This window comes from Trachemys scripta, chromosome 8 (genome assembly GCF_013100865.1).
Source record: "Trachemys scripta elegans isolate TJP31775 chromosome 8, CAS_Tse_1.0, whole genome shotgun sequence".
NCBI classification, from domain to species: Eukaryota; Metazoa; Chordata; order Testudines; family Emydidae; genus Trachemys; species Trachemys scripta.
In genome coordinates, this window is record NC_048305.1 from 76,093,352 (window position 1) to 76,120,236 (window position 26,885).

The window sequence follows — 26,885 nt, forward strand, 5'->3', positions numbered from 1 at the left end:
CTTACTGAAGGTCATGCAGTGAGTTCTTGACAGAGTCAAGAGTTGTGCCTTCCAGTCCAATGCAGTTTCAGTTAGCCCATTCCACTTCTGATTATCATTCTCTTCTACTGTTCTGCATAATGAAAATACCTGATTCATTCTATTAATATGAGTCGGTTTGAAGGTTGTTATAAGCAGGAGGGAGACTTCCACCTATAAAACAAGGAACTTGGCACAGACTCGCACATCTAACTTATAGAACACAATAGCAACCAACCATCTTCTCCTTTTCAAATTATTTTCCTTCTTCTAGCTATTACCATTGTTATGTTTTCCCTCCAGGGTTATAATGTACATGAAATTTAAATGTCCTGTTAAATGTTTACCTACAGTATTAGCATAGAAAACAAATATTCAGTCTGTTTACTACAACAATAATTAATCTTCTAGCAGATCAGTCAATACACTTCATAGAGAAATCAGTGACCTAACATGGATCTAAAAGTGCCCTTAGGACATGCCAGCCAATCACTTTGTGACTTTATAATTCCTATATCATCCTAAATTGCACCATGATACTTTGGGATCGGGGTTATTATAGTGGATTAGGATAAGGTGCATATGTCAGAGAAGGTTTTGTCAGTAAAATTCAGGGTTATGCTGCCCAAAATTAGCCAGCTGCAACAGGATACAGCAGCAAAAATTAGTTTTTGCAGTACTAGTATGTATGGGAGCCAATTTGTGTGTGTGTGTGTAATAGCAGAAGTAACACTTGCATGTGTGTGTGTGTGTGTAATAGTAGAAGCAACACTTGCTCTGTCTTATGATGGTATTATTTGGCAGAATCCATCAGGATACAGATGCTGAATCTGAAGTATTTTTTGGTAACACTGTTGCACTGGGGTGCAGTAGGGTCCAGATTTATAAGATGCAGCAAGAGTGGCAATATTCTCTATTTAGGCAGTAGAATTTGAGAGACTGCAACCAAAAACTGTCTACCAGGAAGATCCACCGACAGAATCTGGACCAGCTGCAGCAATATGACTAGATTTTCTTGTTTTTAATGTCGAAGGAGTGCCTACATCCACACTTGTCCATTATTAACAGGAAGAATTAGCAAGGTTGGGCCTCATTGGCTAGATCTGGCAATCTTTTACCCAGATCTTGAAAAGACAACGCTAAAATATTATCCCCAACTTTTCCTGGAAAAACGGAGCTGGACTGTTGCATAACGTGTCTGGGGTTTAAACCAAAGTAAAACGTACATGACAAACTGCGGCCAGTGTGTCTCGCTGAAGGGAGGGACTAGTCCTCCAAGCAACACGCTGTGCATGTCCTCGCCTCTCCCAGCCCCGCACTCCGCTGCTGCGAGGAAACGACCCGCCCCGGGGCAAGGGAAAAGGCCGAAGAAGCGCTCGGAGCTCATCTATCAACTGGGGGGAAGGGGGAGGGGCTCAGAGCGAGCGGGCCGAAGGGAGGAGGAGTCTCGGAGGACCGCGGCTCCACGCGCCCAGCGCAGCGCAGTCCCCGCCCCTCGCCCAATAGCAGGGCCGCTGGGCGCTGATTGACGCGGCCGGGAAGCAGGCCCCGCCCCGGTGCGTGTTGCTCCAACTTGCTCAGAGTCGCAGCCCCATGGGGTGAAGCGCAGGTTTCTGGCGGAGCGGGTGGGCGCGCGCTTCTCTCCTCCTCCCGCTCGGGGCGACCAGGGCGTTCGCAGGCACCTCGGAGCGGCCCCTGCCGCGGCCCGTTCCGCCCGGGGCAGCTGGCTCCGGATGGCGTAGCCGGGCTGCACCCCTGGAGTGCAGGGAAAGTTGTTGCTGTTTCCTCTGAAGTTGCTCCTGGGGGTGTCCCGGGTTGACAGACCCGCTGAGAGGTAGGTCTGGGAAAGCCGCTTCCCCGGTGGCCGGGCTGCCCCAGCTGCAGCCCGGGGGGCAGCGCAGGGGTCCCTTCGCGCGCGGGGGGGGGGGTGTGTGTGTGCGTGTAGTGTGCGGGCTTTTGGGGATGCTTGTTCGGCAGCCTCCCTGCTGCGTATGTTCGCAGCGTTGGGGCTGCTCGGCGCTTTTCCTGACTCTGCCGCTGCCTGTGAGCAGCTGACATCCCGCCCACGAGCAGGGCTTCGGGGGCGCCCCCGCTTTGAGCGGGGTGTGTTTACTTGCGGCAGCCCTTGGGAGTGGGTGAGCGGGGTTCCCTGGTGGGGGGCTTGTCCGCGCTGAGCCCGGCGCTTGGAGCTACTCGCCCTCGGGATGCCCTGCTCGGCATCTTCCTAAGGGAAGAGGAAATAACGCGGTGTGTGTAGTCCTGATGGGGCTCACCGCAAGTGCGTTCGCCCTCTCTCCCATGTGTCCGTCTCCTTGGGATTTGGGTGTCTCTGCACTTCAGCTGCGGTGTGTCAGAACATCAGTGAGAGCTGAGTCACAGGGCCACAGTCCCCCCACCCGTTACACCCCTGTCACGCTCGCTTTTCCCGAAGCAGAACTTGACTTCGTTGGAGTGCCTGGGAGTAATTAACGGCATAATTTTGCGCTCTGACATTTAAGTTGGCCCTCTGACATTTTCTATGTAGGCTGTGAACTCAGGAAAAGACTGACTGTCGTTGGAGCATATTGTCTTCTGTTACATTCTTTGCTGTTGTGCAAACATTGCTATTATTATTGGCATGGTTTGTTGACCATGACTGTTTGATTCTTGGTAGGTTTAGATTTTAATAGACAAAAACATTCTATTAAACAGTAGGGACTGAATTATCACTTACACTGGCGCATCATATAGATTTTTAATTGGATGGCACCACTATAACAGAGCAAATTAGGGGCCTAGACACTTGTGCTTAGCACACACTTGGGTCTTGTAGTTTTGTAGCAAAGACTTTTATTATTTTTAGTATTTTCTGGGATTTGTTTACAGTTCTGTGAGTAACTTAGTGACTTTGGGAAAGCATTTAACTTTTTTGTGTATTTCTTTTCCCATACATAAAAAGAGGATAATGTCCACTGCCTGGGTGGGATATGGATCAATTCATTAATGTTTGTAAAGAATCAAAGATCCTGTAGATGGGGGAAATGTTAGAAGTGCAAAGCATTGTATTTGAAAAAATACTGGAACTATGAGGCAGGCAGTTTTCCTATTAAATGCTACAGGTGTTTTAATGCAAATTCCTTTTTTTTTTTTTTTTTTTTTTCAGACCCATATGTTAAAGAAAGCTACAGAAGTTTGTAGTCCATTAGTGACTATATATAACGACATCAAGTCAAATTCACTATTGGTATAAACTGGAACTTCATCATGCCAGCAGTGAATTTGGCTTATGAACTTTCTAGTGTAGTATTGCAGTGTATAATTTAACAATGTTTAGTGTATTGGAAGAGAGAACACATACCAGTGGTATGTCATTTTAGTAGAATTTCATTGATATAGTACAGAAAAAGATAGCTTTTTGGTTGTTGACACATGGGATTTACTGCTGCATATTTTACAGTGGAAGTACTGCAATTCAGTAACTCCAGATTTGTAAGTATTTACTACTTCTCTAAATAACAGTCATCAAAGTACTGCAATGTGTGCAGTTAAAGGAGAGTTAACTGTAAGTAAAAAACTATTGGACCATTCACAATTTCAGCTTCACATATAGTTGCAAAGTTATGTCACTTGAGATTGAGTGGTATTGGGGGAGGTTGTGTTTTTTCTCAAAATAGCAAAAATCCTGACTGTTGTTAAATAGGAGTGTTTCAAGCATAAGTTAAGGCATATATGTGTGCGCATTGCCTTTTCCCCCCTTTCTGTCCTTGCGTTTACATTCCATGGTAAACTCCATTATATCGATCAAAATGACATAATTTCTGAATGACATTAGTTCTATAAATCATTATTAATTCATTTTAACTTTTCTGTGCATCATTTTGTTCTCCAATAGGTGTCAATCAATATAATTTAGCTTTACTAGGAAATATTTTTATATGACTCCTGTTTCTTGCATGCAGATAATCATTGTAATCTGTTTGATAAAATGAAAATAGTTTGATTTTCCCCCCCCCCCCTTCTACTCAGAAATAAATAGTCCTGTCACCTCTGTTTGAACATATTATTTACCTTTGTGGCTGGGGCTGTGAGGGCAAGCTGGCTGAAACTCAAACTAGATAAGATCTCAAAAATGCTAATTGACTGTGTAAATAGCAGAAGAAAGGCTGGAGATGACAATTGGCTCCCTTCATGGAGGAAGTGTGCCCACTTTTTGTTACTAATGTCCAAAGCCTCAGGTCTGATTAGTCTAAAGATGAGATGGAAGGCTCGGATAGCAGCAATGCTCAGGATTGCTTTTATGAAACACGCACATCTTAGAAGTTAAACTAGCCAGTAACTACAACTAGTGCAAAGGATATATACTCGTTTCTTTAGTAGCACTTATTGCAAAAAGTACCTTATCTACTGAATTCCTGGTACTGATTGGTTTTAACTAGAGCTGTATAAAAATATTCTCAGCAAGAACTTTCATGAAAGTTTTCATGGAAAAATTGATTCTTTAGAACAACTTTCATTTAACCTATAAAGTGGTAGATGGTTTGGATCCTGGCTACGGGAGAGATTGACCCTCTTTCTGGAAGATACTGCAGCTTTTGAAATCAGCTGAGGTGTATGAACTAAAAACTCCTGGGTTTAATCAGGAGGGGGTTGGAGGTATACTTAATTGTTTCAATGAAGGGTCCTCGGTGCAGGGATCTGGACTTGATGACCTCTTGAGGTCACTTCCAGCACTACACTTTCATGATTTCAGTTCTGGAACTTGCTTCCCTCAGTTGTTTGCTCAAACCCAAATTTGCTAACCTTGAGGTCACACTTCAGAGTTTCTTTTGTCTCAGGCTTTAAAAGTGGGGTTTAATGGGTGATGGGAGAGTCCTAGTTGGGAGGGGGGTTCATGTTGGGCACTTGTGCTAATACACATATTTGATTATTTAGCTTTTGGACAGCTATCCAGAACTTCAGATAGTCATATTATGTGAATAAAAATTTATTTTAAATGATCATGCCTCTTTCTTTTAACAAACACAACTTCAGCATCATAAGAACATAAGGACTTCCATGGTGGGTTAGACAATGGTCCATCTTTCCTAGTATCCTGTCTCTGACAGTGGCCTGTACCAGAGCTTCAGGGGAGTGTACAGAACAGGGAAATTTGGAGTGATCCATTTCTGGTAGTCAGAAGTGGAGGGTCATCCTGAGCATAGGGTTGTGACCCTGATCATCTTGGCTAATAGCCATTGATGGACCTATCCTTTATTAACTTACCCTGTTCTTTTTTTGAATCCAGTTATACTTTTGGCCATCATAACATTCCCATGGTTGTAAGTGCCACAAGGCAGTTCTGCATTGTACTTTTCCCACACTAGCTCTTGTTTGTATTGAACCTGCTGCTTATTACTTTCATCAGGTGCCCCCTAGCTTTGGTATTGTGTGAAAGGGTAAATAACACTTCCCTATTCACTTTTTCCACACTACTCATGATTTTATAGACTTCTATCATATTCCCTGCACCCCCGACCTCCTTTAGTCATCTATTTTCTAAGCTGAACAGGCCTAATCTTATTTTTCCCTTTTCCATTTCCTTGTCATGCCAAAACATCCTGTAAACACCAGTATTATCAAGTCATACCCAGAGGAATAGTGTTTGTAAGTTAAGTGCAAAAACCAGCAGGGGGAACACCAAACACTATTCATGTAGCCTCTTCTAACTAATTGCAATTAGTTAAATTTGGGGGTTGTACTTTTAATAGTGTTTCTTCAAAGGTGAACTGTAGTCCACAAGATAAAGTTGCAGGGTTTTGATGCTAAGGCACTTTAACTTGTTGTGCTTTTCTATCACTGTGGATTAAATTCAGCCTTGGCATTGCTGGCATGTTGACCACTGATTTGAATGAGAGTTATGCCTGCGTAAATTGTGCCAGAGTTGAATTTAGTCCACTTTTTAAGGTTTACCTAAGACGCAAAAGTGAAATTGCTCTTTAAAAATGTTTGAAAGTTAGTATTCAGGCATTTAAAATTGAGGGAGATTTTATGATCAATTGTTAAATGCATTTAATCTGGGCAATGGTATAACATACTTCTACAATGTGAGAGCTAAAGTTGTCAGGATTTCCACTGTATGTCACCAGGGAACTGTAGCTCCCTCAAAACCATTCCTACTGTTTAAAATTGCCATAAGATTTTTGCTACAGAAGGGAATATTTTTAGATACGAAAGTTCACCCTTTCATATTTAAGGGAATTGTTAATGTCCTTGACCCATTGTTTGCTTATTTTATCAAAGGTCAAACAAATGATTTTCCATTTTGGTCTGTACTGATCTGCTTGCTGGTTTCTTCTATGCTATGAGGTACTTACTTACTTAAAAAAAAAAAAAAAAAAAAGCATTATTTTTGATGGTCGTATGTATGCTACACTCAGCCCTTACTGTTTCTCAGTAGGGTGAGTGAAACTTGGTGCAGCCAACTGGCAAAGATGTGGAGAAAACTGAAATTAACTAGAGCTTTTAAAAATATTTTTCTAGTACTTTATAATGTTTTATTTGATGATTTGGTTGCCAAATAAATATTTATCTTAAATGAATTATCTAGGTGCATACAACTTATCCAGAGTATAATTTTTTTTTTTTGTGGGCTGCAGATTAGAAATAACTTTTCAGTGTATTTTGATATTGACCTTTAATTCTAAAAGATGTATGTATACAATAAATATGGGATTATTTCTTCCATAGCTCTAATATGTATGGGGATTAATAAATGTACACTAGCATTTAACAACTTTAGTAGTATATTTATAGCTAAGCATAACTTAATCCACTAAGAAGTAGTAAAGGTGAAATTGCTTTTATTCCATAACCGTGGAAAGCATCAAGTGGCGATCATCCAGGAGAGCAGCATTGTGACAGCAGCAATTAGCTCTGTTCATAGCCAAACTGAAACAAATGAACACAACTCTGGAAGTCCTTTGGGGGTTGGACATTGGAGCAGTTTCTTGGTCTCTTTCCATCCCAGAATTTCTTGTTTGCTTATTTCACAAGAGAGATAATTTCTTAAATCATCATTTTTCATTGTAAGCAGGGTCCTTACGTTTTGCTGTATGCAAAGTCTCTGATTTGTAAAGTTCAGCAGAGCAGACTCTTATAGTCCTGAGAGAGAAACTTTTTTAATTGGTAAGTTATGTGCTAGTTTATGACAGCATTTATAATGAAATAACAGTGTTTGTTTTTCTTGGGGAAACTGAGATATATCAGTCTTGTTTCACATGTGCATGGTGTTACTGGTACTTCTAAATGAATCGTTTTTAAATTGTTTTTGCCATTGCCAAAATTCATTCACTGCAATAAAAGTATTTAACAGAAGTGTTTAACTTAAGTAATACAGGTGACCCAAGCTAGTTTTTGTGGTGTTGTAACAGTACATCACAAGATGGGGAGAAAATTCAACGGGCGGGGACTCCCATTTTAAAAGGGTGCCTCTGTGACCTTGAAAAAGACTGGTTTAGATTCCAGGAGAATGGCTTATCTAAAGGTCATGAGCTGAAGCTGGTTAAATTTAGGACTAACATACATAGATTGTTTTTCTGTAGGCAAAGGGAGTGGGATCTGCAGACTGTAAAGTAATTTTTATGATGAGGGAAAAATGGAAATTCATTTAAAGCTTATGCTATATCTTCCTCTGCATGCATATGCATTTCCCAATGAAATCAGTGGGGTCTTTGTGTGCACCGGGGCAATAAAAACTTCTGTAATGTCCAACTTTCTTACCATATACCATGTGTTTGCTTAAAAAAAAGCAGGGTTTTCTTGTCAAGAGCCAGGTAGGTAGACTAGGGGACTAAGGGCTTATCTACACTTGAAAGGTGTTGCAGATTAACCTGAGTTACTTTGGCACATGGATGTAAGGAATTTTATCACAGAGTTCTTGTTGCGAATCATCTGGTGTTTTACCCTGTGATAAGAAACCCACTTTGGAAGCAGGTTTACTATTTGAGTGTTAATAAACTCTGAGATGAGTTTACCAGCAACAAAGAGGTCTGGCTGCATCCCCATCCTGAAACAACTGTTGTGCATCTGGAAATCCTCTCCCTGGTATCCTACACTGCTTTGCTGGCTACCTAGATTGGCCTATCTATTTTACCTGTGTGCTCTCTATTGCTCCTGGGTCATCTTGACCAGATATTATTTCTCTGTTAAAATGTTGGCCACAGCCAGAAGAGGCACTATGTGACTACAACTTATGGCAAATTCATACATATCAAGTAAAAAACTGATTATCCAGCGGCCATGCCCTGTGCTTCTCATGGTCCTGTCGTAAGAATATTAGGGACGTAATAAGGTCTCTGGAAGAGCTTCTGTTGTCTGCAGCTACTATGATTATCTGGACCATATTTTTGACAGAGATGCCACCACTGAACCACAGCATATTATGGACTCCATTGAGGATACCCTGGCAGATGCGGATCCAAGGGGATTTATCCTAAAATCCAGGATCTCATCAACCCACTGAATCCCAACTCAAACAATGCCAGAGACATAGAAGACCTCCTCTCAAAAAAAAAAGAAGCAGAGGACCAACCTGAACCTTAGGTGGAAACCCAATTTGGGGAGGAGACCTCTTACAGTAAGTGTGATGTGTTATATTACAATACAACTGTACTGGGAGATTTAAATGACTTACCTTATATACTCATTCATAAGCCGAATATTTTTGGTAAAAAAGTGATGCATCAAAGAGCGGAGGTCGGCTTATAAATGGGTCTACACCAAAATTTGATGACTTTAAATGCTGTGGAATCATTGAATTGAATATCTAATACATTGCTGTTTCGTTTACCTGGAGCATCTGCAGGCATGGAGTCCCTCAGCTCCCTGTGGCCGCAGTTCGCCGTTCCCAGCCAACAGGAGCTGCGGGAAGTGACGCGCCACTTCCCTCGGCTTCCGTTGGCTGGGAATGGCTGCCTGCAACGCTCCAAGTAAACAAAATGTCCCAACCCACCAGCGGCTTACCCAGGCCAGGAGCCAAAGTTTTCCAACCCCTGAAATATAGGGTTGGCTTATGAAAGGGTCATACAGTTTTTGCTATTTTTACCTATCCATTTTGGGGGGTCGGCTTATAAACGAACGGGCTAATGAACGAGTATATAAGTTAGATACCATCAGGATGCCACCATGTTGGGCTATCCTCCCTTCACCTCCCCAGCTTTTAATCTCCAATGTTCCCGATGTTCCAAATGGGGACTGTGCCAGAGAGTTTAAAAACTGTGTACTGTTTATTTCTCTGAAATATGCAAACATAGCCATCACTCAGTCTTAACAGGTCCCGCCCCCACAGCACTTACCATGGTGCTTATTGCTCCATCTCTCTCTCCTGTCAACAGCCCTCCCCTTTCTTCTGTTCAAGAGGGCACCATCATGTGGGTAAAAATGAGAGATTGAAAGGAAGGCACACTTCTTGTAGCAGCAGATACAGGAAAGAAAAAGAGCTACAAATGCTTTTCTGACTCTGTTTTATTAATGCCTGCCTTCCTTCAGCTTTGAGCAAACGGATGATTTACCTCAAAAGAACTCAACTCATGTTACACAGACTCTTCAAAAAGGAAAGGGATTTTAAGGCATTCAAGCATGGCCCTCTTTGGGTTACTATGGAATTGTTTTTATTTTGTGCTTCATTTTATGCTGATCCTCGGGCGTTCGAGAGAGAGCACGATAGTACTGTATTTTGGCATGCTGACTGCACAGCAGTGCAGCTTTCTCAGCATTGCTCGTATACCTTGCAGTTCCTTTCCACTTCTGCACAAGCTCTCAGAGCACCATCCTGGCAAGTAATAGTATGGCATGTTGTCCTGGTTTGCACATCGCTTTTTTTGAACAAAATCCTTTTCTGCCTTTTGGGAACATGCCACAGGGTAACATCCTTCAAGATAAAAACAGGCTACCAAGATGTGCATGCAGTTACTAACCTGCATCTGCTGCTCTCCTTCACCCTCCCCAAACTCAATCCCCAGCTTGCCAGCAGCCTGCAGAGGTACATGTGCAACTAATGGCCTCTCCCTGCTGGCCCATCTTCCTCTCTGCCGTGCCACTGGCAGTCTGAATAGGTGCACATGCAATTAGTAAACTTCCCTCCAGGTGAGGTGACCCAACCCAACCCATCCTCCGACCATCACCACAGGCCCAACAGTCCTACACAAACAGGGAAGAATGTCTGAAAACATCTTACCATCTCCAAGCTCACTGAAAACTGGGGAGAGTCTTTGGGAAAGGGATGCCAAAATCAGGAAAAAGCAACATTTTATCACTGTTGGCATAGAGAGTACAATTTGGACAATAACTCATTTTCCCCCTCTTTCCCTCCATAGCACCTAACGCATTGGCATGACCATGGACAGCGTACTATCAGTGAGTGAATATCTGACCAATCTACATATGAAGAGAGAGGTCAAGGGTTGACATGGTTTACCAACCTCGGTGTGTGGACAGAGGCGTGGAGGGAAGGTTTCCTTAAGCATGATAGAGGAGAAAAAGGACAGGGCACTGGCTAGTACTTCGCAGGCACAGTTGCTGAGGATCATGGAGAGGCAAACAACCTTAATGGAGAACATAGTGACATTATACTGAAGGACACCACCCCAACCTACCTGTGTTCTGCAGTCCTCTCCCTCAGAACTCTGTATGCCAGGATACACCCTTCACTTCAACTTCAAGGAACAGGCCCTCTTCTCCAAATTCCGTGCCACCAGATGACAAGGAGAACAGTGCATACTGGGAGAACCCCTTCACTCTTATTCACAGGACTCAGGCCTTTCTACCACTGTTCCACACCCCAAGATGCAGAGAACATTTCTGACCCACACTCCAAAACCTACACAGATCTGTGACCACAAAAGCACTAATTTGAATGCATGCTGAACTTTTTATTTTTTTAATCTTTTGCACTGGGTTTAGCTTTGTACTCTTATGTATGTCCAATAACATTTTTTATTAAATAATGTTCAACTTGGTCTGGTTATTTAATTATTGAAAATGGCATGGCATTGTTTGAAAATTTCATGAGCCTTGCACAATAAGTAAAATACCCACCTGTGCTATAATAGACACCCCTGAAAGATAATCTCCTCACATGAAGCTTGTTAAAATCCTTGTACCACTCCACAAAGCTTAAAACCTGTGTATGATAAAAATCACGATAAAAGCCATACACAGAAGTACATACGTTTACAAGTTTGCCTAAGCCTCAAGAGTATAATGCATCCCTGACACTGTCCTGATCAGTTGTGGCATTTCATAGAGGCTGCCTCTCTGGTTGTTCAAAATGTTCAGCAAGTCTTCCCACCTTGTCCTCTCATCTTCTGGAAAGACTCTCTTAATCCTCCGACATATGTTCTGCAAACACAGGCAGCAGCTATCACATGAGGCAGATGTTGCTCATCAGCCACCAGCCTCAACATCAGGCACCTTCATCTACCTTACCATCTTCCAAATGTACACTCCACTGCAATTCTGCAGATGCCCAGGATATAGTTAAACGAGTCCTTTCAGCTATTCAAGTGTCCAGCTTCATAACCAAGGGAAGCAGAGGGTAAATTCAGTCTCCCAGAGTGAATGTCAACATCATCAGTGTCCACAGAGACAATAGGAACAGAAGCTCCATTTCTCATTGCAGAAAACAGACCAGAATTTCTAAAGATCATGGTATCATGGACCTTTTCAGCCCAGCCCACATATTATTGGTGAACCTTCCACAGTGATCAACCAGACCAGGAGCACTGTGGAGAAACAGCTCTTTCTGTTGATGAAGTCTGAGGCCTGCTCGGGTCCGTGGGGTAAAGAATGGGCACGTGAGTCCTTTTAATGGTCCTAGTACAATTTGGGAACTCCAGTTGTGGAAGTCCATTAGTAGCTTTGTAAGCATTGCCTTATTATCCGGGGGAACAGCACTTCCTTGTTAGCAGGCCACAACTCCATTACAACTGCCCTAATGGTTGATCTACCAGCACCAAACTGGTTACATGCTTACTGGTAGAAATTAGGAGGTGAGGAGCTTCCAGATAACAATGGTCATGTGCTTCTCTACACTGAGGGGAACTCTCATGTTGTAGTTTCACAGTTGCAGCTCCAGGATGAGCTCTGCATAGGGTTTCTAAGAAGGTGGCCTTTGTCATCCTGAAGTTCAGCCACCATTGCTGGTCATGCCAGGCTGTATCACTATCCTGTCTCACCAGTCTATGCTTGTTGGCTGAGCCCATAAGCAGTGGTCTGCACTGTGGATTGAGAAAAATCCCAGAATGCACAGAGCCTACTGGCAGATCATTGCACTATGTGCTGTCTGCCTAGAATGCTGAGCACTTATTTTGAAACAATTCAGGGCCATGTAGAAGTACTGATCCCAAAGGAAGATAGTTTAACTGGGGATAACATGCATTGTGGATGCACTGCTCACAAAACAGCTTATCTGCATTAAGTGATTCAGAACAACAAAACCCACATAACTTTCAAATGTAGACATGCTCTGAATGTTTTAATCTTCCTTAAATTTACAGAAGCATTGGGGATATACTAGGGATACATTTGGTCCAGTGTACTTGAGAATGATGGTAGTATCGTATTAACAATAGTCTTAAAATACTTTATTTTAGTTATGACAGGTTAGTCAAATTTTGTTATGATTTACAAAATTGCTCTTCTGAGTTCTTGAGAAGGCTTCTCTTTGGTATGACTGCTACAGTTGTTCACATGAAAAGGCCAAATCATCTCCCCCATATGCAGCTTGTACTATGTGCTTAGGAAGTCTCCAGAGGTCAATAGGGATCAGTTCCTCTTAAGGGCCTTGAGCAGTGGTGGAGCCACAGTTGCAATAACTTGTTCTTTTCCCCTACCACCTTCTTGAATAGGGAGATATACCCAGCATATCCCAATAGTCCTAGATCCAGTGGCCTTGGTTCACCCAGCCAAAAGTTCACTATGATGCAAAGATCCCCTGCTGAGCCAGGCTCCATGGGTTATAAGGTTTGCATACAATTTGTGTAGGCTCATAGACTTCTTGCAGTCTTCCCACCCCATTCCCTCCGATCCTTGCACTCATAACTAATTACATGCTGTTTGGGGCTTTTTGCAGCCCATATGGATAAATGAGTTTTTAAAAATGTTCCTTGAAAATCTGTTTTTTTTTTTTTTTTTTTTCTTTTTTTCCTTTTTTTAGGAAAAAGTGTTTTCACAAGTTGTCAGTCGAATTGAAGTATATGGATTACAAATTCAGAGTGGCATGTGCAGTTAATGCACAGAAATTTGCCAAATCCTCTTGCACACTGGTTTGAAACATGCCTTTATTTTCCTATGTTCATTTTTTAAGAACAAATATCTCACTTCAACTTAACTGTGCTTTTCTGCATAATAAATAGATTACAGTGATTATCTGGCAGACAATTTGTGGGAGGATAGATGACGCCTACTCAAAGGGAAGCACCTTTTGACTCATTGTTTTACCAATGTTGCACTATAAGGTCTTCCCCACATATGTGGGAGAAGTTTCCTAACTCATAAATGTGCTTCTGAAGATTTAGAGACGGATTACTGACTGATGATTATCTTAATTGGATTTTTGCTTAGCAGCTTTAGGAAATAAACTGTTATGCGTTCTTTCTAAAGTATATATTTTAGTGAGCAAAATTCAGTAAATGTTGCTCCTGAGTGAAACTTTTGTCTCTTATTGATCTTATAAACATTTTAATGCATCTTTTTGCCATTTTTTACATAACTGTTTCCTAATATTGTAACCCATTTATCGTCACTTTTAACTTCCTGTTGCAAATGACCATGGGGAAGTTTGTTTGTAAAAACTTTGCCCACTTTTTCCCTGCCTGGGTGGGGGAGGGATAGCTCACTAGTTTGAGCATTGGCCTGCTAAACCCAGGGTTGTGAGTTCAATCCTTGAGGGCGCCATTTAGGGATCTGGGGCAAAAATCTGTGTGGGACTTGGTCCTGCTTTGAGCAGGGGGTTGGACTAGATGACCTCCTGAGGTCCCTTCCAACCCTGATATTCTGTGATTTGTGTGCAAACTTGCAAACAATCATTATTTTACTTCCTTAAGGGAACATGGCTCCTACCCCAGACTTAAATCCACCGAACATGAATGCAGTTTGTTTTCTGATAGGAAGTTCTCCCATTAGGACTTGTTTTAGATAATCTTTTGCTATGTATGAAAAAAATAATTGCATCAAGGATTTGTAAGAGAGTGCCTTCACTGAGATCTCTTACCTAGACAGGACCTGGGTGGAGGTAAGGTTCCATCCTGCTGTGACTCTGTTGCTATGACCGGCCATAAGAAGATGATGTCTTATCCAGAGTTACAGCAAAGGTTCTCGATACGTATGTTTGAGCGATTATTATTTTGGCTTAGGTGTGCAGTTAAGGACTAAGCCAAATAAAACCAAGATTAATGGTATTTGTGTGAGGTAGTTGGCAAGCATTGTATTTGTAGAGAGTAAAATACTCTAATGCCAGGAAACTTATTCTGTTTCCAATTAGAAAATAAGGTGATTAGGCCAAAGAAACGTAACTTTCGAAGGGGAAAGGTTGCATAGACCTATTCCTTAGCGCCTGCTAATCTTTTTGATGGCTTCTAGGTCTGTCCTGCAGATCTCTGTGCTGTAGTTACTGTTTTGTTTTTTGTTTTTCTTAAGCATTTTTGAAAAATGTATCCTAAATTTGGAGCCTAAGTCTCATTTTCAAAAATGACTTAGGCTCCTGTTGACTTGCAATGGAATTTGGCCTCCTAGGCTCTCACTGACTTTTAATGAGACTTAAGTTATTTTTGAAAATGGGACTTAGGCCCTTAAGTCACTTTGATACTTTTGAAAATGTTACCCTCACTCTAATATATGTCATCAGATGTTTTTGATTCTCCTTCCACCCACTCCAATTACCTGAACTGTCAACAAGAAAACAGCTATACAACTTTGCTAATGCTACTACACCATAAGGGCAGAGATATTTTTTGTTAATGATTGTTCATAGGCTTTTCTGTTGCATTTATCACCATAACATCTGAGCATCTCACAGACTTGAAAAGAACTACTCTCATCACAACCCTGTGAGATAAGTTAATATGATATGTCTAGATCAGTGGTTCGCAAACTTGTTCCGCCGCTTGTGCGGGGAAAGCCCCTGGCGAGCCGGGCCGGTTTGTTTACCTGCCGCGTCCGCAAGTTCAGCCCATCGCGGCTCCCAGTGGCCGCGGTTCGCTGCTTCAGGCCAGTGGGAGCCACTGGAAGCGGTGAGGGCCAAGGGACATACTGGCTGCCGCTTCCAGCAGCTCGCATTGGCCTAGAGCAGCGAACCACGGCCACTGGGCGCCGCGATGGGCTGAACTTGCGGACGCGGCAGGTAAACAAACCAGCCCGGCTCGCCAGGGGCTTTCCCCGCACAAGCAGCGGAACAAGTTTGCGAACCACTGGTCTAGATACTTATATGGCCTTATCACTGTAATGTCAGAATACCTATAATTATCCCCATTTGCAGATGGGAGAATTGAGTAACCCAGTTTTCCACGCACAATCTGTGGCAGAGCTGTGATTAGATCAGTTGAGTCACAGTCTAGTACATTAGGTGCAGATCATCACAAGATCTGTCTTGGTCTCCTTTAGAGCTGCTGTGATCCATGGTGTCACTGAAGGCTCCATGTCAAAGGAGAAAAGCTCTGATTTAGTACTTGCAACTACAGGTTATGTATGAGGTGTCTGCCACCGCTCCCTTTTTTTTTAATTTGTCTTTTTGTCAAATTCTATAGTCCGTGCCATACGCTCTCCCTTCCGTAGAGACTCCTGATGCACTTCCATGATGTCCAAGAATTGCTGCCTTATTGTAAAGAGAATTTTGCATGTTCTGTCCTGCTCCCCTTTGAGGAGACACTCTTGTACTCCTGCTGAGAAGACATTTTCATGTGTACTTCCACCTGAAGAGAGCCCCCTATGCCTGAATATAAGGAGTTACCTCCATGTCCCCCTGATTCTCGTATAGAGATGTCTCAAGTGTTTGTTCCATTGTCCCTTAGTTCCTGTAACAAAGAAACCCTGCCCTTACCCTAGAAAGAGCTGCCCCCCCCCCCGCTCGCTCTGTAGGAAAAATCTCTAACCTACAAGAAGATGGTTTCTCTTCTCTTTTATTCTAGTTTAATTTTTTGCATTCAGGCCCTATCCTGCAGTGGTGGTTCAGTCAAAACTCCCACAGTGTCTGGTTTAATGATTTTGCTTTTCTGATGTAAACTCACAACAATTAAAGTGAGTTGACAGCAAATCCTGTGTAGACTGAAGGGAAACTTGAGTGTAGATTGAGATTGAGAATGGCTGTCTCCGATCCTAGCCAGACCTTTGTGCCAAATGTGTGCAATATTCGTGCTGTGGGTGCACGTGATTTGCTGCTATCCGGGCCTTGCAAGCAAAAAGGGTGAAATTGTCTAATTCTTTCAGGGACCAATTGTGCATGTTTTGTAGCTTCCTGTAATTTGACAGAACACATTGTAAAACATTAGTGTACAAATAAACAAAATGTTAAAACAAAAGCAATCTAGAATAGAGGGGGCACAGTTTCTAAGTGGCATAAAGCCTCTTCCCTTGGCCCTGTTCCAGTTCCCATAGCCTTTAACTGTGACTTGTTGAAATGTCCCATTACAAGCACAGCAGCATATGAACTGCTAGGCATCAGAATAACTTTTTCCCTGGGCTTTTGATATGTCAGGATATTTAGTTTTATTACTCTCCTTATTCCCTGGAAATGAAACTGCTTTGGTGTTTATAAAGCAGAATCAGTCTCCTTAATAGTTTATGAATAAGTTACTGTTTAAGTTTTGCACAGTGGGACTTGCATGCATACCTTGGATGTAGACATGAAAACGATTGATGTGCATTTTGAATCCCACAATAATATTTGCTAATACGGTTAGTCTGCCTTCCAGCCTGTCCATATGCAAATCATACAGTATTAAGAGAATCCGTGTCATCAAGTTTTAAAAAAAGATGTATCTTGAAAAATGGACGATTAATAGGATTGGGGTTTTAATATTTTTCTTTCAAAAACCATGTTTCACTTTGTGTGTTGAATGCTTGTATAACTGTATCTAGCATCTAAACTGGGCTTGGGCATATCTGATTACAAACAATTGGCTTTTTATTTGCGCAGTGGAACGCACATTTTTATTGTACAGAGAACCAATGGGAACATGGTTAAATAAGTAAAATGGATGCCATATTTAAAACAAACAAAAAATGTAAAAGCTTTGGCCTTGAAGGGCTTTCTTGGATGTTCTAGAAACTTGGGTTTGCGTTGTTATGGCAAAACATCACGGACAAATCCTGCTTGCCTCTCCTGAGTAGTCCCATTGAAGTCAATGATTAAGGTGAATAGGATTTGGCTCACATTGGTAACCAAAATGTTTATGAGCTCAGCTGTTGCAACACGATGGGAGAGTCTTGTGCTGTGGTATTTTACCTTTTGAGATTAACAACCTCTGCCCGTGAGCATGGAAGGGAGACAGCATGAAAGAAAACCTGTTGTGGTAAGGAAAAGAGGAAGTGGAAGCTATTCTTCAGCCAGTGAAGGAAAAGGCTACATGGGGAAGATGATAGAGGGGATGGATTTAAAGCAAAGCCAGGACATACATATGAAGGGGAGGATATAATTAAAGAAACAGATTGTGACATTTGGGGAAAAGGCTTGGAGGAACAGAAATCAAAGGTAAAAGTAGAGCATTAAGGACCTGGTTGAACAATGAGTATGTCCAGCTCTCATGCAATGCAAGTCCAAAATAGGAAACAGAAGCACCCCAGAATTTTTCTGTGGCCTTATGTAGATATATTTATCACTGTGCTGGGCCTTAAAGAAAATGGAGTAGTAGGGAGAAGTAGCTTGAAGAAGAAGAAAAGGAGATAGGAGTAAAGATGTAGGGAGAAAAGTTGCTAATGGGAATACAATAGTCATTTAGCTAAAAATACAGAAGTAGACCAAGTAAAAGTGTGCTTGGGTATTCAGTATGCGGAGCTTGGCAGTCTCTGTCGGTGAGAACAGGAAGCCTCCTGTGAGAAAGACCTGTTTAAGTAAGGACATTATCTGAAGCAGGATGCTTTAACTTCTGAAAACCCTGAGCAAGTTTTAGTATTAAAACTGACTTTCTCACACAGTCTTTATGCTGACACAGAATATAGTTTTAAAGACTCTCCTGTGAGAAGACTGGAAGTTCTGGGGAAATTTGATTTTTAGATACTCATAAAAAAAGAAATATGAAGCAAATGTAAAGGTAGAGAAATTGATGAGATATTGTATGTGTTTTTACCACTTTGTTCTAGCAGGGTGACATCAGATTCTCTCAGCTGTCTGCCATAGACTGTGCTAGCAGATAACCGATTCTTCAAGAGGTAGTGAGAGTTGTACTTTTGGCGGGAGGAGGATCTGAGATCTGTCCCTGCTGTTACCATGTGATTCAGAACAGCCATAGTGTTCAGCATAATGACAACCATCTAGGAACTTCATGGTTATGGTTTTTTTTTTTTTTTTTTTTACATTGTGTTTGCTGCTTGTATTGTTACATAGACTCAATTTTTTGTATATCAAAATACACAAGTTTACTGAATGTTTCTAAGACGCAAATTAAAACTCAGCAATTAATTCAGTCTCTCTGCCCCATAATAGTCTTCATCATTGTATAGGTTTTTCCCTGAGCCTCTTTCCAGCTCCATTAACATGTAGAATAAATGTTTTTCTTGACTCGAATAGGTGGTGATTGCACCTCGATTATTGTTTTGTCCCCTTAAATCTGATTCCCATCTGTGGTCATTAGGCGTTTCTTCTTCATCATTAGGACCACAGGCCTTACTGCAAGAGACCTAAATTAAGGTGATCCTCTTGTCTGTGCCTTCTTGACTGAAAAATCCTCAGTGGATTGGGCTCTAGATGCTCTTCCTTGGCGCTCTCTTATAGCTTGAAGGTTGTCTCACATCTCTGGGATGGTGTGCATGAAATCCTGATAAGTAACACAAGATTTATTAAGAATAAGCAGAGACAATTGAATTCAAACAAGTAAACAGCATGCATGATGTATCTAGTTTTATACTCTGCTTAACTAATCTAGGTGTATTCCCTGTGCATCATTTTAGGAAAATAGCAATATTTTACTTTTCTACAGTGTTTTTTTTGTGTGGTCCAGTTGGTCTCAGAGACCCTTTTTGGCAGCCAGTGTTGGAGATGCAAATTCTGCTTTTGGATATTTCATGTCATTCTCTCTCTCTTCCTCACTAGGATCCTTCAGTTATGACAGTTTTGATTTGCCCTCCTGTGACCTTGTTCACAAAAGTAGTTATCCAGGTGTACCTTTGTGGGGATGAGTTGTACAGTTTAAGTTCCTGTTTTTCTGTACATTTTTCACATCTTAATTCAAAGCAGTCATCCCTCCCACTTAGTGGGCTGTCTGTTCTTTGTGCTGTGCTAACCACCAGACTTTCACATGTTAATTTTGCTGACAGTAGGTTTCAACCTGCAGCTGGAGTCCTTTATGTATTGTGTTAGAGTTTAAACAGAAAGGACTCATTTTTAAAATGATAATTTTCTCAATATTCATTCTGTTCTATAGCAAATATGGATTATTGACAAATAACAGCAATCTGTCACAGGCTTCCAAAAGGATTTGTGTATCCAAATCTCGTTAAACATACTGAGCCAAATGCATCCCTGGTATAACTCCTTTCAAGTATTTCTCCATTTTATGATACCCTTTCATAAAATATGTGTGCTAGATATTAATGTTATCCTTTCAGTTCCAGAAAATAGTGTTTCATTTTTTCATAAACATCTCCCAAATTACCTCTTTGGTAGGCATCAGAGCTGTTTGTAACCAGGTTAAACTAGAAACACTTGGAAATCCATGTGATGGTGTAAAGTAGAAAAGCCTTCTGGTATTGTCAATTTGATGTCTTTGTATAGCTTCTTTTCTTCCCTTCCTCCTATTATTTTCATAAAGAGTTGTGAATGGCCTTAATCTATGTAACATACTCTGAAAGCTATTTATCACTAACATGTACCTAAATCTCTGAGGTAAAGATAATGCGTTTGCAACATTGTCCTATATAACTTCTTCAATGTTTTAGATTGTTGTAATTTTTGAAGATGTATATTTCACTTCACCAGAGTGTAGCCTAGTGTTTGCTTAGGTATTGGTATTTTTCATTTCAATACTGCCCTTAATTGTGCTGTTACACTCGGATTGCTTTAAATCAGTAATCTGTGTAGGTGGGAAATTAGGTATAGTTTAAATTGGATTCCTGAAATTTGCAGTCAGGTTATCCATTTAAGGCAGGGCCTATGAGTCATTTCATATTAGCTCTTGGTTGCCCAAAATGTGTTGTACATAACCCTCCTTTATTTCTGTAAATCTGAGAAAGATGCACATTATTTTCTAACAAATCTTCAACTCTGAGAGCCCTTTCTTAGTGCAACTCAGTCTGATTTAGCCTTAATCCCCAGAATTCATGCTCTGTGAGCTGATGAGATCAAGCAGCAGAGTAGAGATCTAGGGCTTTCTGTTGGATACCCCTCAGCTCCAGTGGGTACCCAGAAATCTTTGTTGATCTGCAGGTTGGGGCAGAGGTACAACTTTGTCTTTTCATTGGGAAAAACTGTGCCTTCCCCTCCCCCCAAGAATGCCATGGAAACCGAATTAAAACTCGTTTGCACAAACCTACATTGGTAGTCTCTGTGATTAAAGGAAGGATAGGGCCTTAAATAATAAGGACCAATGTAGCTTTATCTCCTATCTCTCTCTGTGCACACTAGTTCTGCATGAGTCTGTATATTTTAAAAATGTCATTGTTGGATTATACACTTATGTTAATGAAAGAATGATCTAATCAATGCTTAGAAATTTCTTATTCAATGTATTATTGAATATGCTCTGTTTAGCTCTTCTGTTTCTAGTTTCTCTTTTTTCTGGTTTTCCTTTTGTTCATTGTTCATGAAATGGCTATGTATAGCAAATTCAAGTTTCAGAGTGTTTATTTATAGACTATTTGCATATATGACATCTTGCAGCACATTTTGATGTTCTCTTATAACTAGCTTTGCCTAAAAACTTTGAATTTACTGTATATGATCATTTGTCTTTGCAACTACACTAAAAAGCTGAGTTAGAAACCAAATACTTTTATTGAACTGATTTAGCTTTCTCTGCATCCAGAGAAATAGCAGCAAATGGTTTCAGCTTCTCTCTGATTTCCAAGATGATGTTCAAGATCCGACATAAATTCTTCATGGCTTGCCTTTTGGCATTAAGCCCACTTGATATGGGTCCTTTTGTGGTCAGAATGGCTGTGGTGATTGTTCAACATGCTTGTCGACAATTTATTGTCTTTGATTAATAAAATCAAAAGGTTGGCCTTAACTTACCATGGAATTTAGGATCTCTCTTGGGTTTGAGGATTAATGTTATGACTGCTTCTTACACTGTATGTGGGGGATGAAACTGGAATTTAGTTTCAGGACCAGTAGCTTTTATAAGCCTTATAAAATTCTCTAGAGAAGCAGTCATCTTCTGGAGGTTTCCTTTCTTTAAGCTGTTCATTGTCTCCACTACTGTATTCATCCTTTTCCAGAATTATTCTCCTGAATTGGCAATCCTCTATATTTTTTTTTTTTTTTTTTTTTTTTTTTTTAATTTTTGAGAAGGAATTAAGTTGCTCTGGGTTGTAGTTTTTAAGGAGGATCACTGGTAGGTTGGGATATTACAACCAACTTGTTTACACAATATTTCTGAGGATACAAATACATGTAGCATGCTGTTACTTCAGACATGCAACATACATGATGCATGAAGGGACCTCTTATCCCACAGTTAGGACAAAAAAAAAAGCTTCTGTAATTAACAATGGCAGGAATAATATACCCATGCCAGAAATCTTACCTCCTTAAATATGATGGTTTCCTATAAACCATGCCAGCTCGTTGCCCTGAGATCAGCACTGATGCAGAGGGGGATGCAGCACTAAGGAAGGGCACTGATTTAGAGCTGGTTTTATAGTGGCCAAATCAGGCTCTAGGTTGTCTCAGGGCCCTATGGGAAAGGAGCCTTCTGTGAGCAGATGTACTTTGTTTTGTGCAGAAGGGGGTGGGGCAAATAGTCATAACCCTGGTCTACACTACAAGTTTAGGTTGAATTTAGCAACGTTAGATCGACTTAACCCTGCACCCGTCCACACGACGAAGCCGTTATTTTCGACTTAAAGGACTGTTAAAATCAATTTCTGTACTCCTCCCCCGACAACGGGATTAGCACTGAAATCGACCTTGCTGGGTTGAATTTGAGGTAGTGTGGACGCAATTTGACGGTATTGGTCTTTGGGAGCTATCCCAGAGTGCTCTATTGTGTCCACTCTGGACAGCGCTCTCTACTCGGATGCATTGGCCAGGTAGACAGGAAAAGCCCCGCGAACTTTTGAATCTCATTTCCTGTTTGGCCAGCGTGGCGATCTGCAGGTGAGTGCAGATCTCATCAGCAGAGGTGACCATGATGGAGTCCCAGAATTGCAAAAGAGCCCCAGCATGGACTGAACGGGAGGTACGGGATCTGATCGCTATATGGGGAGACAAATCCGTCCTATCAGAACTCCGTTCAAAAAGACAAAATGCCCAAACATTTGAAAAAATCTCAACGGGCATGAAGAACAGAGGCTATAACAGGGGCTCGCAGCAGTGCCGTGTGAAACTTAAGGAGCTGAGGCAAGCCTACCAAAAAACCAGAGAGGCAAATGGCTGCTCTGGGTCAGAGCCCCAAACATGCCACTTCTATGTTGAGGTGCATGCCATTCTAAGTGGTGCAGCCACCACTACCCCACCCCTGTGCTTTGACTCCGTCAATGGAGTAGCATGCAACAGGGATGCGGGTTTGGGGGATGAGGAAGATAGCTCACAGCAAGGAAGTGGAGAAACCGTTTCCCCCGACAGCCAGGAATTGTTTCTCACCCTGGACCTGGAGTCAGTACCCCCTCCCTCCCCCCGAACTCATCCAAGGCTGCCTCCTGGACCTGCCAGGTGGAGAAGAGACCTCTAGTGAGTGTACCTTTGTAAATATTATACATGGTTTAAAAGCAAGTGTGTTTAATGATTAATTTGCCCTGGCATTCATGGCCAGTACAGCTACTGGAAAAGTCTGCTAATGTGTCTGGGGATGGAGCGGAAATCCTCCAGGGGCATCTCCATAAAGCTCTCCTGGATGTACTCCCAAAGCCTTTGCAAAACGTTTCTGGGGAGGGCAGCCTTATTTCGTCCTCCATGGTAGGACACTTTACCACGCCAGGCCAGTAGCACGTAGTCTGGAATCCTTGCATAACAAAGCATGGCAGCATATGGTCCCGGTGTTTGCTGGCGTTCAAACAACATACGTTCTTTATCGCTCTGTGTTATCCTCAGGAGAGTGATATCATTCCTGGTCACCAGGTTGAAATAGGGTGATTTTATGAAGGGGATGTTCAGAGGTGCCCGTTCCTGCTGGGCTGTATGCCTGTGGCTGAACAGAAATGTTCCCCGCTGTTAGCCACGCGGTGGGGGGAGGGGTGAAGCGATCATCCCAGAGAATTGGGGGTGTATGTGTGTGTGGGGGAAAGGGTTAGTTGTGTTTGGGCTGCATGTTAACCCGAAAACCGCAGCCCCTCCCCCTTTTAAATAGCCAACCCAACAGCTGCTTGGTATGGGAAATGAGGGTGCTGCTGTTTGAAACCATTCCCACATGTTATGAAGGTTAAGGAAGACAAAAGACTGTGTCTTATCATGGCTGCTTGCAAGCCAAATTCTGTTGCCTGGCCCTGTGTGAAAGATCTCTCACACCAAACCGGCATACCCTCGATAAGAGGCAAAATGCGACCTTGTACCGAAAGCACCTGTGCTATGTAATGTTAACAGCAAGGTTTACTGTGAACAACTGTTTGTTGTTCTTTGAAATGTCTTTTTAACTACTACTCTCCCTTTTTTCCCTCCACCAACTGCAAATGTTTCAACGCTCACACTATCTTCTCCTTCCCAGAGGCTAGCGAAGATTAGAAGGCGAAAAAAACCGCACTCGCAATGAAATGTTCTCTGAGCTTATGCAGTCCTCCCATACTGAAAGAGCCCAGCAGAATGCGTGGAGGCAGACAATGTCAGAGTCCAGGAAAGCAAAATATGAACGTGAGGACAGGTGGCGGGCTGAAGATGATAGGTGGCGTCAGCTTGGTGACAGAAGGCAAGAGGCAATGCTGAGGCTACTGGAGGAACAAACGAATATGCTCCGGCATATGGTTGAGGTTCAGGAAAGGCAGATTTAGCACAGACTGCCACTACAGCCCCTGTGTAGCCAACTGCCCTCCTCCCCAAGTTCCATAGCCTCCTCACCCAGATGCCCAAGAACGCGGTGGGGGGGTCTCTGGGCACCCAGCCACTCCACCCCACAGGACTGCCCAAGCAACAGAAAGCTGGCATTCAGTACGTTTTAAAGTGCAGTGTGGCCTTGTCCTTCCCTCCTCCCCCACCCCTTCCATGCTACTTTGGCAGTTATCCCCCTATTTGTGTGATGAATTAATAAAGAATGCATGAATGTGAAGCAGCAATGACTTTATTGCCCCTGCAAGTGGTGATCGAAGGGGGGAGGGAAGGGTGGTTAGCTTACAGGGAAGTAGAGTGAACCAAGGTTTGGGGGGAGGGGTTTCATCAAGGAGAAACAAACAGAACTTTCACACCGTAGCCTGGCCGGTCATGAAACTGGTTTTCAAAGCTTCTCTGATGCGCACTGTGCCCTCCTATACTCTAACTGCCCTGGTGTCTGGCTGCGCGTAATCAGCTGCCAGGCGATTTGCCTCAATCTCCTACCCCGCCATAAACCTCTCCCCCCTTACTCTCACCGATATTGTGGAGCGCACAGCAAGCGGTAATAACAATGGGAATATTGGTTTCGCTGAGGTCTATCTGAGTCAGTAAACTGCACCAGCGCACTTTTAAATGTCCAAATGCACATTCTACCACCATTCTGCACTTGCGCGGCCTATAGTCAATAGCTCCTGACTACTGTCCAGTGTGCCTGTGTACGGCTTCATGAGCCATGGCATTAAGGGGTAGGCTGGGTCCCCAAGGATAACTATAGGCATTTCAACATTCTCAACGGTTATTTTCTGGTCTGGGAAGAAAGTCCCTTGCTGCAGCTTTTGAAACAGACCAGAGTTCCTGAAGATGCGAGTGTCATGTACCTTTCCCGGACATCCAACACTGATGTTGGTGAAACGTCCCTTGTGATCCACCAGTGCTTGCAGCGCCATTGAAAAGTACCCGTTCTGGTTTATGTACTCACTGGCTTGGTGCTATGGTGCCAAGATAGGGATATGGTTCCGTCTATCGCCCCGCCACAGTTAGGGAATCCCATTGCAGCAAAGCCATCCACTATGACCTGCACATTTCCCAAAGTCACTACCCTTGATATCAGCAGCTCTTTGATTGTGTTGGCTACTTGGGTCACAGCAGCCCCCACAGTAGATTTGCCCACTCCAAATTGATGCCCGAGTGGTCGGTAGCTGTCTGGCGTTGCAAACTTCTACAGGGCTATCGCCACTCGTTTGTGAACTATGAGGGCTTCTCTCATCTTGGTATTCTTGTGCTTCAAGGCAGGGGAAAGCAAGTCACAAAGTTCCATGAAAGTGCCCTTATGCATACGAAAGCTTCGCAGCCACTGGGAATCGTCCCAGACATGCAACACTATGCTGTCCCACCAGTCTGCTTGTTTCCCGGGCCCAGAATCGGCGTTCCACAGCATGAACCTGCCCCATTTACGCCATGATGTCCACATTGCTGGGGCCCGTACTTTGAGAGAAGTCTGTGTCCATGTCTTCATCGCTCTCGTCACCGTGCTGCCATCGCCTCCTCACCTGGTCTTGCTTTTGCAGGTTCTGGTTCCGCATATACTGCAGAATAATGCACATGGTGTTTACAGTGCTCATAATTGTGGTGGTGATCTGAGCGGGCTCCATGCTTGCCGTGCTATGGCGTCTGCGCTGAAAAAAAGGCGCGAAACGATTGTCTGCTATTTCTCTGACGGAGGGAGGGGCAACTGACCACATGGCTTACAGGGTTGTCACACAGAATGGCCCCCTCAAGGATTGAACTCAAAACCCTGGGTTTAGCAGGCCAATACTCAAACCACTGAGCTATCCCTTCCCCCACTATTCACAGAGGGAGGGAACAAATGAATACAAAACAAATCTGGTCTCTCTATTGTTTTGATCCACTCCATCTCTCTTAGATGGAGTGGCTGATCCACATTAAGCCCCCAGTTTGAACTAAGATACGCAACTTCAGCTACGTGAATAACGTAGCTGAAGTTGAAGTATCTTAGTTCGAACTTAAAGGTACTTACCGTGGGTCCACACGTGGCAGGCAGGCTCCCCCCTCGACTCCGCCTACTCCTCTTGCGGAGCAGGATTACCGGTGTCAACGGCGAGCACCTCCAGGATCGATTTATTGCGTCTAGATAAGACGCGATAAATCAATCCCAGAAGATTGATAGCTTGCCGCCGAACCAGCGGGTAAGTATAGACGTACCCTTATACATCTTAGGCTGGCAGCAGACGGTGCAGTACGACTGCTAGCCATCGTAGTCTCCCATTTATGTCCAGGCGCCCCCGACCGACCTCACCGAGGTCGGTTAAAAGAGCAACCAGGAGACAATGATGACGGCTACCAGTCGTAATGCACCATCTGCTGCCAAAAGGCAATGAGCTGCTGCTATGTAGCAATGCAGTACCACGTCTGGTAGCACTCAGGAGATGTACGGTGAGCTGAGCAGGCTCCATGCTTGCTGTGGTAACCCAGGAAAAAAGGCGAGAAATGATTTTTTGCCATT

At 42.8% G+C, this 26,885-nt stretch overlaps 1 protein-coding gene across 7 annotated transcripts in view; it reads left to right on the forward strand.

Annotated features, from left to right (window-relative positions):
* The first annotated feature begins 1,719 nt into the window (after nucleotides 1-1,719).
* The window catches only part of TGFBR3 (transforming growth factor beta receptor 3), a 175,574-nt gene continuing 150,408 nt past the window's right edge, over nucleotides 1,720-26,885 (forward strand). For 6 of the 7 annotated variants that reach the window (XM_034779115.1, XM_034779117.1, XM_034779116.1 and 3 more), the window contains exon 1: nucleotides 1,720-1,852. The gene's annotated coding sequence lies outside the window, so the exon portion shown is untranslated. The remainder of the gene's footprint in view (nucleotides 1,853-26,885) is intronic. The other variant, XM_034779111.1, reaches the window with a different exon arrangement.